A 13,969-nucleotide genomic window follows, 5' to 3' on the forward strand; every position below is an offset into this window, starting at 1 on the left:
GTCCCCTTGCTGTGCGGCCCCCACTGCCCCAGGAACTCACACCAGAGCCCAGGCTCCACCCCAGGGCGTGCCCACCTGGCTGCTCATTCCGCCCCACAGTGGCAGTGACCTGGGCTTCGCAGCACGTGCTGGCCTCCCTGTGACAGTTGAATGTGTCACCCTGGCCGGGCCTCAGGCGCCAGGTGTTCGATCATTATTCTGGGCGTGCCTGTTGGTGTTTCTGGATGACACCAGCATTGGAATCAGTGGGCAGAGAAGGCAGAGGCCTCCCCAGTGGGGCCTCATCCGGTCTGCCCCGGGCCTCAACAGGACCAGAAGGCCGGGGAAGGGAGAGGCCGCTCTCTGCCTCCCTGTCTGTCTCTCTGTCTGTCTCTGTCTCTCTGTGTCTCTCTCTCCCTCTCTTTCTCTTCCAGGCCTCTTGTCTTTCTGCACAAGGTAGGGTGAACTCCAGATCGATGGGAGGAAGGTATTAGGCTGGCAAGTCCAATTTTAAAAGAGGAATTAGGGGTCAGTCTGGCAGACACTGAAGGGACCTGTGGAAGGTGATCCGGGAGCAATCACGGAGCACGCGAAGGGCAGGCTGGCTCAGCGGCCACGCCGGGGGCGGGTGTGGGCTCCCGCGTTGTGAGTGGTCACGTGGCAGCTCACAGACCAAGCTCATTTCAAATGATCCGGAAGCCCCTCCACATTCCTCCCAGGCCCGGTGTTCTCATGCATCCTATTCCCAGGACAGGTTGGACTGGGGACAAGTGGGTTTGAAAGAGAAGATGCATCAGTATCTAACTGGACATCAGTACGCTCTACGCAAATCATTTCTGGAACAGAGTGAAGTGTAAATAGATGCACAGCAAACTAAACATTGAAACGGAGCAGCATCTGGGTGGGGTGGGAATGCTGGGGAACGGGCGCCCCACCACACCCAAGGAGGACAAAAGGATGGAGGGCCTGCCAACGCTGGGGAGGCGCTTCCCCTGCAGGGACAGGGCAGGGGGCAGAGGGCAGGGCTGGGGCATTGGCAGAGGGCAGGCCTCGGGCATCCTGGGGGTCTCTGCAGGGGCGGGTGGTCACTTTTAGGGACCCAGAGAGGACCTGGCCTGGGGAACTCAGGCCCATGGGACTGGCCCCCTGGCCTTTGTGCTCTGTGTGTGTTTTCTGAATCATAAGACCCCGCGTCGTGCCGGCCTCACCTTGCACAGGGACCCTCGGCACCCGTCCTGTCCTTAAGCCCTGGAAACAGCCACCCATCGGGCTTTACAGGCCACCAGCCCAGAGGCCCTCCACTATCTAAACTGCTCAGTGTCTGAGCACAGGCCCAGAGGCGCCCTCGGGGCTGGGGGTGGCTCCTGCACCATGGCTATCATGCCTGGCCCTGGGGGCTCCAGGATGGACAGGCAGCTACCAGAGAGCTGCCCGGGGCACCCAGCTGGCCACCTGGCATGGCCTTGCTGCCCTTTGGTGTGGGGTCTTGGGGCCTGCTATCTCCAGGCTGGCCCATGGGTGCACTTCCCGGGGTCCTGACTCAGAGGCCCAGCCAGGGCCCAGGACTCTGCATTTAAAGTCAGCACAACAGGCCTGCTGCCTCTGCCACTGGGCAGACATCACTACAGACCCTGGGCCCCAGGCTGCAGGGGCACCCTCATCCAGAGCCCGGCAAGGACTCATCCTGGGTGCCCCTCGCCCCACCCTGGGGCTCCCAGGGTCCCTGGATGGGACCCTGGATGGGGCTTATGCCGTGTGGTGGCTGGAACACAGCAAAGCCAGTGTCCCTGGAGACCCGTCACCCCTGCCAGCACTCACCCTCTCTCTGGGGGCTACCTGGCTCCAGGGCTGTACAGTACAGGGTGGGCTCTGGACAGGACGACGTGGGAGCAGGGTGAGAGTCAGTCTCCCTGGGAAGGGCCTGGTCTTATGGGCAGCAGCTGGGTCCCCGTGGGCCGAGGTCAGGCCTCATGACCGCACGGCCCTGGGCAGAGAGGCGTCTATGAGCCTCTGGACTCGTGTGAGTACAGCCCCAGGCCAGGCACTGGGTGTGGTCCTGGCCTGTAGGCCTGGGCACTTAGCAAGGGGCCTCTCCCTAGCCTGCCCAGAGACCGGAGGGCCGTGTCCCTGTGGCAGGGGTCAGCTGGGCAGGCTACTGCCTGCCTGGCCACAGGGGTTCGGCCCCAGGGTGGGTGGGTGGGGGATGCAAAACAGAATCCTGGGTTCCATGTCAGATACCAGATGATGCTGACCCCTCGGGCCTCTGGGGGGCAGCGGGGAGCCGCCAGTGCCCCCTCCTCAGCCGCTCTGCTCTCCCAGCCTCTCTCTCCCCACCCCAGCCTCTGTCCTTTGGGGCTCAATGGGGACTGTCTCTGGGACCCGCAAGGGGCCCAGGAAACCCCCAGGGCCCAGAGGAGGCAGGGCCGTGGGCCTGGAACTGTCCCACAACAGGCAGACCAAGGCCCGGTTCCCTCCCCACAGGGCCTGCCCTCAGGTCCTGGGGAAGCTAAGGAACGTCCCCCAAGCGGCTCTGGGCTGTCTGCCGGTGCACAGAGGGCGTCTCCTTGTGGACAAGCCTGGCCGCACCTACATTCAGATTGGTTTTTGTTTGTGAGATGCTCCTCCGAGGGGAGGAGGGGAGGCTGAGGGGTGTGGGGGGGCCCGCATCTCCCACCAGGGAAGGGCGGCCGCAGGAGGATCAAGAGCCCTGGGAGGCAGGGTCTTGCCACTGTCATTCTGTCCTGTGGGCTTTTAAAAAAGGTTATTATTATTTTTCCCGCTTTACTGAGTTATCATTGACACACATTTATAAAATATAACATATTTAGAGTGAACAACACAACGATTTGATGTGCATGTACACCAGGGAAGGGGTCCCAGATCCAGGTGAGAAATACCTGCATTGCCCACACGGTTAGTTCTGTGAGTGTGATGAGAACGTGTGACCCACCCACTTCCAGGAACGCGGTGCTGCGTAACCACAGCCCCCCGTGGCGCCCCAACCACCTCCGGCTACCGGGGCTGGCCTGGCCACCTCCGAGCCTGCAGGAGCCTTCTCTCGGCTGGCAGGGAGGGAGCCTTCCTGCGGCCCGGGGCCCCGAGGCCCTGGGTAGTCAGGGCCCTCGGAGAGCACAGCCCACACCCCTTCCTCTCACCAGGACGTGGCCTCCCAGCCGCTGGTGAGCCAGAGCTGGACGTCACCCCATAGGCGGAGACCGGAGGAGCAGGCGGCCTGCCCGGGGCCCAAGGCCCCCTGGGAAGTGGCCTCAGTCTCCCTCTTGTACTCTGTCCCAAGGAAGCAGGGCGTGTCAGAAAGAGGACATACATGTCAGCAGGCTTGAGTGACAATGACACCCTGAGGGGGAGTATCCACTCACTGAAAACCCCCAGCTGATAAATATTGAATCACAGCTTTTCACAAATACACCAATTATGCCCAGAAAGTAGGAATTAGTGCTGCATAGCGGAGCGTTACTAAATGTCACTTGGCTAATTGGATTTCTTGATTGACTCAAATATTCTCAGTTCTGAAACTTAGTCAGACAATGGCAAGGTTTCCATGACTACGGCTCTTCCCCTGAGGTCGAGCGGGAGGGGCTGGGGGGGCCCTGAGAAGTCCGCGCACCTCCTCCCAGGAGCCAGGACCTCAGCTCTGGGAGCCCCACGCGCCCTGGACAACAGCCATGCTGTATCTGGCCCCCCTTCCCAGCCTGTCTCCCTCTCAGTTGCTGGGTGGCCCTCCCACCAGCTCCCCCTGTTGCACCACCAGAGGACCCCAGGTGTACCCCAGCACCAGGGTTCCCGGACACTCGGACATTTCAGTGACCCGGCGCCTGGGCACCTGCCGTCCCGCGGCCCCAGCCCCTAACCCTTTCTAGTCATCTGGAAGTCCAGCACCTCCTACAAAGCACGTCAGATTCTCTGGGGGCTCTTTACAGGATTCTGAGGCAGAAGCCAGTTCCTTCTCTAAAAGCCACGGCTCCCACAACCCTGTCCTCGCCGCCTCCCCGACCCTACCATCCCTAGATATTTTGGAACCTGCTGTGCCCCCGCCTGTGTCTCACAGTGTGAGCTCCCCATGGCTGGACTATGTCCTCTCCTGGCATCAAGGACCCAGCCTGCATATGCAACGGGGGAGGGCCGAGTCATTTCCTGTGTGGAGCTTGTTTCTGCCTGGAGGGCCTGGGGCTGGACGCCTGTCCCCGCCTGTGTCCCGGGGTCTTGTCCACCCCTTTTCTCTATTCTCTGTCCTGCCTAGTGTCTCATTCCCCCAAGCTGCTGAGTCACTGTGCGTCCCCGCTAGAGCCAAGCCGGTGGAAGACACCCTCCTCACCTCCAGCCCCGTCTGCGTCCCAGGCTGCCCATCTGCGCACTGGGCCTTCTCGCTGGCTGCTGGCTCGCGGTCTCCCCCAGCACAACGGCTTTCCTGCCCCACTCGCACCTGCTGGAAGGCCCCGCACCTGTGGCCAGCCCCCAACCCAGCGGGTGCCCTGCTGGGCAGAGCAGGGGACTGGGGCACTCATTAGTCAGAAAGTGCTAAGCAGCAACAGGTGGAAACGGCACATTGGTTTAAAATACTCTGCTGGCTGTGTGAGGACGTGTGTCGGCACCGCTCCGTCTGCACCCCTCCCGGCCCCCCTGAATCTGTCTCCGGAAAGACTGACAGTGGCCTTCCTCACATGCTCACCAAGCACCCACCCGACATGTGGACACTGAGGGTGGGCAGGGCTCCCAGCACCCTGGCCCGCCCTGCACGGTGTCCCTCCTGCCCTTTCAGCCTGCCCCTGCCTGGGCTCCCGAGCCCCAGAGGAGCATCTGCGGTGCCTCTTTTTATTAAGAGCCTGAAATGCGCTGTGAACCGTCCCCAAGCCCCGGGCGAGAGCTGTTATTAAAGTGCAGAGGTGGGTGTCTTCCTTCTCAGCACTCACAGCCCATTTGTCACCCAGAAGTGGATTTGCAGCTAATACAGGAGTGGGTGCAGTTCATCCGGGAACGTGAGCCCCAGGCATGTGGGGCGCTCGCTAAGTGGTCCTGGGCCAACCCTCCCCAGTGTGCCCGTCCGAGGCCTGAGGACACAGGGCATGGAGAGCCCGGCTGCCGCCCTCTGGTCACCGCCCTGGCCCAGGCTTCTGTGTCCGCCACCCATGCTCCAGGGCTAATCACTCGTGGGCAGGCAGCCACCCCAGGACAATTTGGGAGTGGGGGTGGGAGGGTGTGGAAGACTCCAGGCAGGCTGGAAAAGCTGGCAGGTGGGCAGGCTGGTGGCAGGAGGGGTGAGAGCACCGGTCTGGCAAGGTGCTCGCCGCTCCCGGCTCTGGGCCCTGCTGCAGGCGAGTGGCCCTGGGGGCTGACAGCCTCCCAGCACTGTGCCCCCCCACATGGCCCCGTCCTGTGACAGCTGTCTCTGTCGCCCAGGGTGGGCACTGACCCCAGGTGCCAGGCAGGCCCCAGGGAGGAGCCCCCAGGCAGCACAAGTTCCCCCGCCGGCTCCGCAGGCATGCCCTGCCCAGCCTGGGCTCTGAACGGGCACTCCCGTAGGCCACAGTGCACTGGGCTCGCCCACAGCCGCAGGCCCTGCAGGGCTACGCTGGCCTCAGTGGTGCTGTGCTGAGCCCCAATGGACATTCTGCTTTTTAAACATGACCCCACCAGCTCCAGGTAATGGTTTTCCAGGCAGCACCTCAGGCCTGCAGGGGGAGGTTTATAGATCATCCCCACCACGCACATAAGGCTCTACGTTCAGCTAATGGTAGGAGGTTCCACGCACCTGATGCCAAGATGCTCAGCAACTGAGCCGGTGGCAGCCATGTGGCGGTCGTGTCATCCGGACGGGGCTGAGTCAGTGTCACTTGGCTGAGGAGCTGCTCAGACAAAGGGCTAAGGTCCCTGGGCCACTGGCTACAGGGACAGGCTGGACTGACTCCCATGCAGACTCATCCCCACGAACACACTGCCCGTCACCCACCTGCCCTCTCCTCGCCTTGTGCATGTGTCCACCACCCTCCCTGGAGGCCCAGGAGACACACCAACCCTCCTCCATGTCTGGGCACCTTACCAAATTCAGATCCCAAACCGAAACCCCCAGGCAAGCCAGGAGCCGGCATGACCACCTACATGCACCCCCAGATAGGGGCTCGCATGCCCAGGAGGTGGGGCCCTGAACCTGCTCTTGGGCCTGTGGGACATGTATGGCCCCAGATGGGCAGTGGGTGGCTCATCAGTCTGGGTGCAGTGTGGTGACCCAGCCTTCCCAGGCCAACCATCGGGGGGCATGCAGACCCCAGTTAGCCACGGGCAGCCAGGCCAGCCTGGGAATCCATGTGCCCCTGCGATGCATCCCCAGGGAATATTGTCCTGGAAAAGCTGACATTAGGGATCAGTATCCATAAAAAGCCAGAACCGGGGGGGCCACCACTTGCTGGTGTCTGAGGAGCAGGACAGCTTAGTCTTCAGTCTACAATCCTGGTCAGCTTCCTGGGAGCCAGTTTGTGGGATGGAGGGGCACTGGGGGGCCCCAGGGGGCTCAGCATGTCCCAGGGGCCCAGTCTCCCTCTGCTGCCGGTGGGGACACCTCCATTGGAGCAGGAGGCTGAGGTGGCCTCGCTGGCTGCAGGCGGTCACGAGGGGCCTTCCCGACACACTGTGAGTGACGCTTCGTGCTGACCCGCATGTGTGTCTGATGCACTTCATGGAACAATTCATCCTGTGCTGTTCACGTGCTGGGACCCGGCCCTGGAATCCATCCAGGTGCTTGGGAGACCCCATCTGGGCAGGCAACTGCCCGCCATGCTGCTTGACGCCAGCACGCTGGTTAAAGCCACCACATGGCCCGACTTCCCCCTCCCACACCCTTCCCAGGCCCCAGACCCTTTAAGGTGGAAAAGGAGGGGGGAGACGAGCAGAGGACACAGGCTCTGCAAACCTTTGCTCACACCCTCCCGCCCACCCAGTCTGGCCTTTATGTCCCAGCTAAGCCAGTGTCCCTGGGGCACTGGCCCTAGGCTCATGCCCATTCCATCCCTCACCACACGTGTGGACAGCAGCGACTCCCAGGGCCCAGATCCCTCCCTGGAGGTGGGCAGGCTGGAGCCCACACCCTGGCCAGCTGGCCCTCACCACCACCATCCAGCAACTCCACATGATGCCAGGCCCTGCCACTGCCCAACAGGGAGTCAGTCAGGAACCTGGGCCCCTCCCCTCACACAGGAACCCAGGCCCGGGACAGAGCTTCAGAGCCCCCAGTTGCTGCCCCCACCTACCCCCACCCCGGGTCCAGACCACAGGGGCTGCTGCCCACTTCCCACCGAGGGCACTGAGGCCCACAGAGGCCCCTGGACCACCTCTAGGCCACAGCAGTCTTTCTAGCCCCACCTCCACCCCAGGCCCTCTGACCTGGCCCCAGGCCCTCCCTGGAACAGCCTGCATCCTCCCATGATCCACTTCTGCAGACGGAGGGTCCAGACTCAAACAGAACCAGGCAAGAATCCGGACATTCCAGGGAGATGCGTTCTGAGGGTCACCCCCAGGCTGGGCACCATCCAGGCGGGGGCTCCCACAACTGCCGTCCACTCTGCCCCAAGCCCCAGGGGGGCCTTACCGAGCCCAGGTGCATAAAATAAAACAGGTGATGTTATTGTCACTCTGGCTGAGCGCTGCTGCGGCCACTGGCTGTGTCAGTTACCTGTTGCTGCGTAACAAACTGCCTGGAGATTTGGCATCTCAGTGACATCACAGCTTCAGCAGAGGCCGAGCAGGGTACATGCCTTCTGCTGGAGAAGTTTGGAAACTGACTGGTTCAGGGGAAGTCTGAACATGCTTCAGCCGGGTGGATCTGCAAGCTCGTCTGGTGTCCACTCTCTCTGCTCTTGAGACCAGGAGGGCCTTGGATGCAGAGCAACTGAGACCCAAGGCACCTGCTCAACCTCCCAGGGCCACGGGTGGGAAAGTCTTCCTTTTTCTCATCACAAGTAGGTGCACTGTCAAGATGCTACAGCGCTTACTAAAATGAAGGACTTTTACAAAAGCTGGATAAATAGCTGCTTTTCATCAGAGCATCGTGGGGAAGATCTGTTTCAACACGGAGCCTGCTGTGGTTGCAGACCCCAGGGAGGGGAGGGGAGGACAAGGTGGGGGGAGCAGCTGCCCCTGCTCCCAGCTCGCAGTGCAGGACAGACCCAGCCCACATGCCCTCACACAGCGGGACGGCAGAGGGTTGTGACAGGAGCTGGGCTCCATACGGGTGTTGTCACCAAGAGACCAGGCTGCCTCTACTTGTCTGCTGGCCTCAGGGGTACCCGGGGTTGGGGAGCCTGAGGCAGGGATAGGCAGGTAGGTGTGGTGTCCAGGGGCAGGGCAGGGGGCATACTAGCCAAGCCTGTGGGACAGAGAGGCCTCAGGGCAGGCCATTTAAGCTGGCCACCGAAGAGCTCCCAACCCTGCCCACAGATGAGCCGGGAGAGACCAAGGTACTCCCATGGGCCCCAGAGCTGGGGGGGAGCAGAGCTGGCTCGGTGGAGGCGCCCTCCAGGCCAAGCCCTGTCACCTGGGGCCCCACGTCCCCGAGGGCTGGGCCCCGGGCACCTGGCCCACGGGCCCCTGTGCTGGGCTGCAGCCACTCGAAGCTTTCTGCGCGATCGAGCGGGTTCGTTCTGACAAGCAGGGCCCACCCCTGGGATTGGACTAGCTAATCCTCTTAATGCTCCTTTAATTAACTCACCGGTGCTGGCAGAGGGCCGGAGAGGCACCATCCCTGCAGTCACGGGCACAGAGGCACCTACTGGCACCGTCTGCTCTGGGGCAGGTGCGCAGGCGGGAGCAGGTCCTGGGCAGGTGTGTGTGTCCCTGCTCGTCTCCCCAGGGAGTTCTGCATGAAGGTGGGTGCTCCAGGGCCTGGCATAAGCTCTGGATACCGTCAGCCACAGAGCAGGGTGGCGGGCAGGCGGCTCACGTGGCAGCACATGCTCAGGGCATGTGGGCCTCCCTCGGCCCAGGGTGGGCATCTTGCTTTGGAACTGGCACCGTCCAGGGAGGCCAGCATAGAGGTGTGATGGGAGCAGGTCCATGTGGGCCCGGTGGGGGGCCTAGCACTCAGGAGTGAGGGGTGTGTCTGCTCACGCAGGGGGCTCACTGAGTCAGAGAGGAGGGAGCGCCCAGAGCTGCGGCTCTTTGACATTGGGCTGACCTTGGGCACTCGCGAGGTCCCGGCAGGTGGGTTCCGGCTCTGGGCACCCTTAGGGCGTGGTGTGAACGCACGTCGGTTGGCACTGCGCTGTCTTCTCGCCCTGCCTGTCCCCCCGCCAGCCCTCCCCTCCCGCTGCCTTGTCTGGATTCACCTTGAGAATGGACAGTGGTGGCCAGGCCACTGAGTGACAGTCTGAAAGAGCAAATATTGACTCCCCACCTCGGGCCGGAGGCCGATTCACCTCCCAGAAGGGGGCCGTCTGCCCTTGCTTCCTGTGGGTCAATGGAAACCGCGTCAATACATCTTGATGTTCTTTCAGCAGAAATCGATGTGACCTGTCCTATTGTCCTCTTGCCTGGGACGCAGGAGAGCGGCTGTCACTGCGCCTCCATGGGCCAGTCTCCCCTCAGAGCGTTGTCGGGCCTCCTGACCTGGACGGCCAAGGAGCCCGCATGAGCCGGCGCCCCGAGGGCTCCGGACCCCCAGGCCCTCTCCTCGACCTCCAGCGGGACAGCCCGTCCCCACGCCCCAGCCCGCGGAGCACCCTCGGCCTCCCTAGGGCCCTGACCCCGCTCCGGCCCCACCGCCAGCCTCCCCTCGGCTGCCCTGCCCCCCCCGGAAGGGGTCTGCCCCTGCTCAGACCCTCAGAAGGAAGTGGCTTTCTGGCTGATCAGGAGCAAAAGCCGCTTCCTACCGATCTGCTTGTGGCAGAGAAGGGGCAGGCGCACGCTCCACCCCAAAGCAGAGCCTCTGGGTCGGAAGGCAGGACAGCCACCTCGGGGTGCGGTGTGGCACCTCCAGAGCTGGCTGTAGACGTGCCCCTCGGACACCCGGCCTGGTGGGAGCTCCCCGCTTGGGGGTCTTGCAGGCCCTGTGTGGCCACCTGGGGCTCCGGCGGCGGGGGGGGAGGTGGGCTCCAGTGCCAGATGGGGGGCCCTGCCCGGGGCGGGTGGGGTTGGCAGCCCCTCGTGGCTCTGACAGTAACGAAGGCCCCTGTGATTAGGGTGCCATCCATCTCAACAGAACAACCCTTATGCAGCGATTACCGTAATAGTTGTAAGTTGATTTATGAAGAGCGTAATGATTATTTTTGCGATAGTAAGTTAAAGGAATTTTTGGCAATAGATCAATTTGAGTGAAACATAACTTTTAAGTGAGTGACTAGGCTGAAGGAAGAATCAAGCTGTGCTTTCCCCTGTGCCCACCCGTATGTCTGCAGTGTGCCTGTCCCTGCGCCTGCCCCTATGCCCACCCGTGTGCCCACCCATATGTCTGCAGTGTGTTTGCCCCTGTCTTCCCCTATGCCCACCCATGTGCCCACCTGTAATTCTGCAGTGTGCCTGCCCCTGCACCTGTCCCTATGCCCACCTGTGTGCCCACCCAAATGCCTGCCCATGCCCCTGTGCCCACCTTTGTGCCCACCTGTGTGCCTGCAGTGCACCTGCCCCTGCGCCTGCCCATGCATCTGCAGTGTGTGAGCAGAGCTGCTCTCCCAAGCCTGGACCAAGACCCAGCGAATCAGACTGGAGACGCACTGAGCAGGGGCCGCTGTACTGACTGACTCCAAGCCCTAAGAGCCATTGCTGTTATGAGATCGAGGTCAGGTGTTAGGTCCCCAAAATGTCCCAGGACTGCAGGGTCCGAGGACTGCCATGCAGAGGAGCGCAGGAACACAGACAGAACCCCACTGACAGGGATGTGGCTGCCCTCCAGAGAGGCGGTTCCAGAAGGTGCTGGCACACGTGTGCTGGGGCGCCTCATCCCGGACACGTGGGTGTGCCTGTGTGCGTGAGCAGCTGCGCTGAGGGCGCGGCACACGCTTGCTGCCGGTCCTCCCTGAGCTCCGCGGTCCCCACATGTGCCCCTCACAGCCTGACTTTGCACTGTCCGCTTTCTCCTTCATTCTCCTGACCTTTGACTCTCCCCAGATACCACACGGGTTTTCTTCCATCTCTCCTGGGGGATCGACTCTGCCAGCCCCCGGAGGATGGAGCACAAGGAGAGATGACACCCTCTTTGCACCCATCTTCCCCACACCCTCTCTGGCTGACCTCATCCACACCCATAGCTTTGGGCAGTCAGCACCCATCTCCCCACCCCCAGCTGAGCTCCCCCTGTTCCCCACACGTCAAAGAGGACTCATGGCACCAGCTCAGCACAGCCCAGCTTGTGGCCCGGTCCCTCTCTCAGGGATGGGCACAACACCATCCCGGGGATGATGCCAGGTGCCCGGAGCCACCGGAGCCCCACGGTCACTCAGCTTCCGTGTTCGGCCCGCCCTGTGTCCCGCCGTCTCTGGAGCTTGGGACCTGTGCTCAGGCAGCGGCCCTGGCCCGCCTCCCCCGTGGGGTTCTGGGGATGTCCAACCTGAGCCAGAAATGCTGTCACCGCCCCCGTTTGTCCATCACTTCCAGCTTAGCTCGCCCTGTCATGGAAGCCTTTTCTGGTTTCACCAACTAGCTCAGAGCCCCTGGGATGGTGCCTGACATTTCTTTCTGTGTTTATTTGAATAATGCCTATTCCTCCCACTATACTGTAGACTCCACGAGGGTGGCAACTGCACCAGTCTTTACACACCATTGTTTGCTTACTGCCCAGTGTGCAGCCTGCTGTAGTAAGCATGCATCCCTCCATCTGTCTTTCCATCCACCAGCCCTCCTTCCGTCTTTCCGTACCTCCATCTATCCATCTTCCCATCATTCCATCCATGCAGCCAACCACCATTCCCCCTCCCCCCCTCCCTCCACCCCTCCCTCCATCCATCTTTCCATCCATCCATCACTCCACCTGTCCGTCTAAATGGCAGATATTTACTGTCCGGCACCAGCCATGAGTGCTTTACACAGACTGACTCAATTGACACTCACAACAAACTTGTGAGGGGTGTGAACCTCATGTTACAGAGGAAACACTGAGACTTAAGGGCGTTAAGAACTTGACCACCCAGTAAACGTCAGAGCCAAGTCCCCCCACCAGCCTTCCTGAGTTGGTCGCTGTGCTGACTAGGCCGGACGTCTTTCCCTGGATGTCCATCTCCCAGAGCCGGGCCTGCCAAGGGCCGCAGCTGCCTCATGGAGACACAGGGCCATGTGGTGGCCAAGCCACTGGGGTCAGGGGCAAGCAGGCTTCAGGACCTTGCAGAGTGTCACCTGTGGGGCATCCTGCGTGTTACTCAGCCTTTCTGAGCCTCAGCTCCTCATGATCCTGGAGCAGTTGGCGATGAGAACCCTGCCACGTGGGCCTGCTGGTCTTGTGGGCACGTCTGAGGAGGCCCAGCAGACAGGTGGTGGTGGCTCCTGCATCCCTGTCCCCTGAGGCCCACAGCACACCAGGCACGGTGTTTGGGTGACACTCACACCCCTCCTCCCAGGAGTCCATGGGACGGCAGATGAATAAATGGGGCAGGGGGTCACCAAACTGCACCAGCGGGGGGCCATCACCATGCAAGGCCTGTTCAGGAGGAACACTTGGTCTGAAAAGGCAGGGCATGCCCACAGGTCGGGGTGCGGCTGGGGCTGGGGGCGTCACCTGCTCACTGCCAGGTATTTAAAACCGCTGGTCCCATTTAGCCCTCCCAGGAGACCCCTGGAAGATGGTCTGCAAATGAGCAGACCTACCAAGGACACCCAGCCAGCTGTCGCGGGGAGTTGGAATCCCAGCCCCTGTCTCCCCACCCTCCAGGCAGCCTTTCCACCACATTGCACACTCATAGGGCAGATACCCCTGGCAGTGAAAGTGGGGGGTTAAGTAGATTGGCACAGAAGTGCCCAGTATTTTAAAGAGACTCAGTTTTGAGGGTGGGGTGGGAGAAGCTGTTGCTGCTCATCAAAAGCACATCGATGTCTGGCTAAGGAATTTGAGCTTGACCTTGATGGCCATGGGGAACAGGGGGACGTTTTAGGAAGGGGAGCAGCAGGCCACGTGTGCTGTAGGAAGCTGGCTCCGTGGCTACAAGGGGCGTGGATTGTAGTGGGTGAGGCTGAGGACAGAGACACGCAATCGTGTGGCCGTGGTGTGCTTGGACCTCAGGGGAGGCAGAAGGAACTCCCTCGGCGGGGTCGCTATTTTCCAAGCCTCCATGCTGAGCAGAAGGAGCGGCTCACTTAGAGGCTGAGGACTGAGACCTGGAAGGCTGCTGAGGAACCTCTGAGGACAGTAGAGTCCAGTCCCCAATGTGGGCCACATGCCACAGGGACCCAGCTGCCCAGCCATGTGCTGGAAGGGGAAGCAGGCCTCGGGTGAGCTGAGGGCCCAAACACCGCCCACACCTGGTCAGAGCCAGCAGGACCCTCAGGGGGAGCGATGCTCTGTGCAGGATGGAGTTCGGGAGCTGAACCAACGTCCTGGCCCAGAGGAAGAAGAGGGCAGAGGAACGGGCAGCATGAGGACAGGAAGGAAGTAAGAAACACACATTAAAGACTGGAAGGAAATACAACCTGTGAAAGAAAATTGTGGTTTAGCCAAAGGCTTACTTAGGACAGTTTCCACAAGATAATACCTCAGGACAAGAGGATTAAAGCGTGATAAGAAGATAAGGATGACTTCAGAGCTCCGGAGATAAACTGAGGCAAGAATGGCCCCAACTTCCAAATCAGAATATAAATTAAAAATAGCAATTAAAAAAAGAGATTTGATTGAAAATCAAGTTATTGACACAGGAAATGGTTGAGATTGACTCAGAGTGAATGAAACGTCCCCAATAAGGTGGGGAGTCAAGAGAATATGAAAGAAAGGCCCGTCTGGGAACACGGGGAGGCACTCCAAAATGACCATGAACTCAGAAGAAAACACCTTCAAAGACAGAAGAAA

This window comes from Manis javanica, chromosome 10 (genome assembly GCF_040802235.1).
Source record: "Manis javanica isolate MJ-LG chromosome 10, MJ_LKY, whole genome shotgun sequence".
Lineage (NCBI taxonomy): Eukaryota > Metazoa > Chordata > Mammalia > Pholidota > Manidae > Manis > Manis javanica.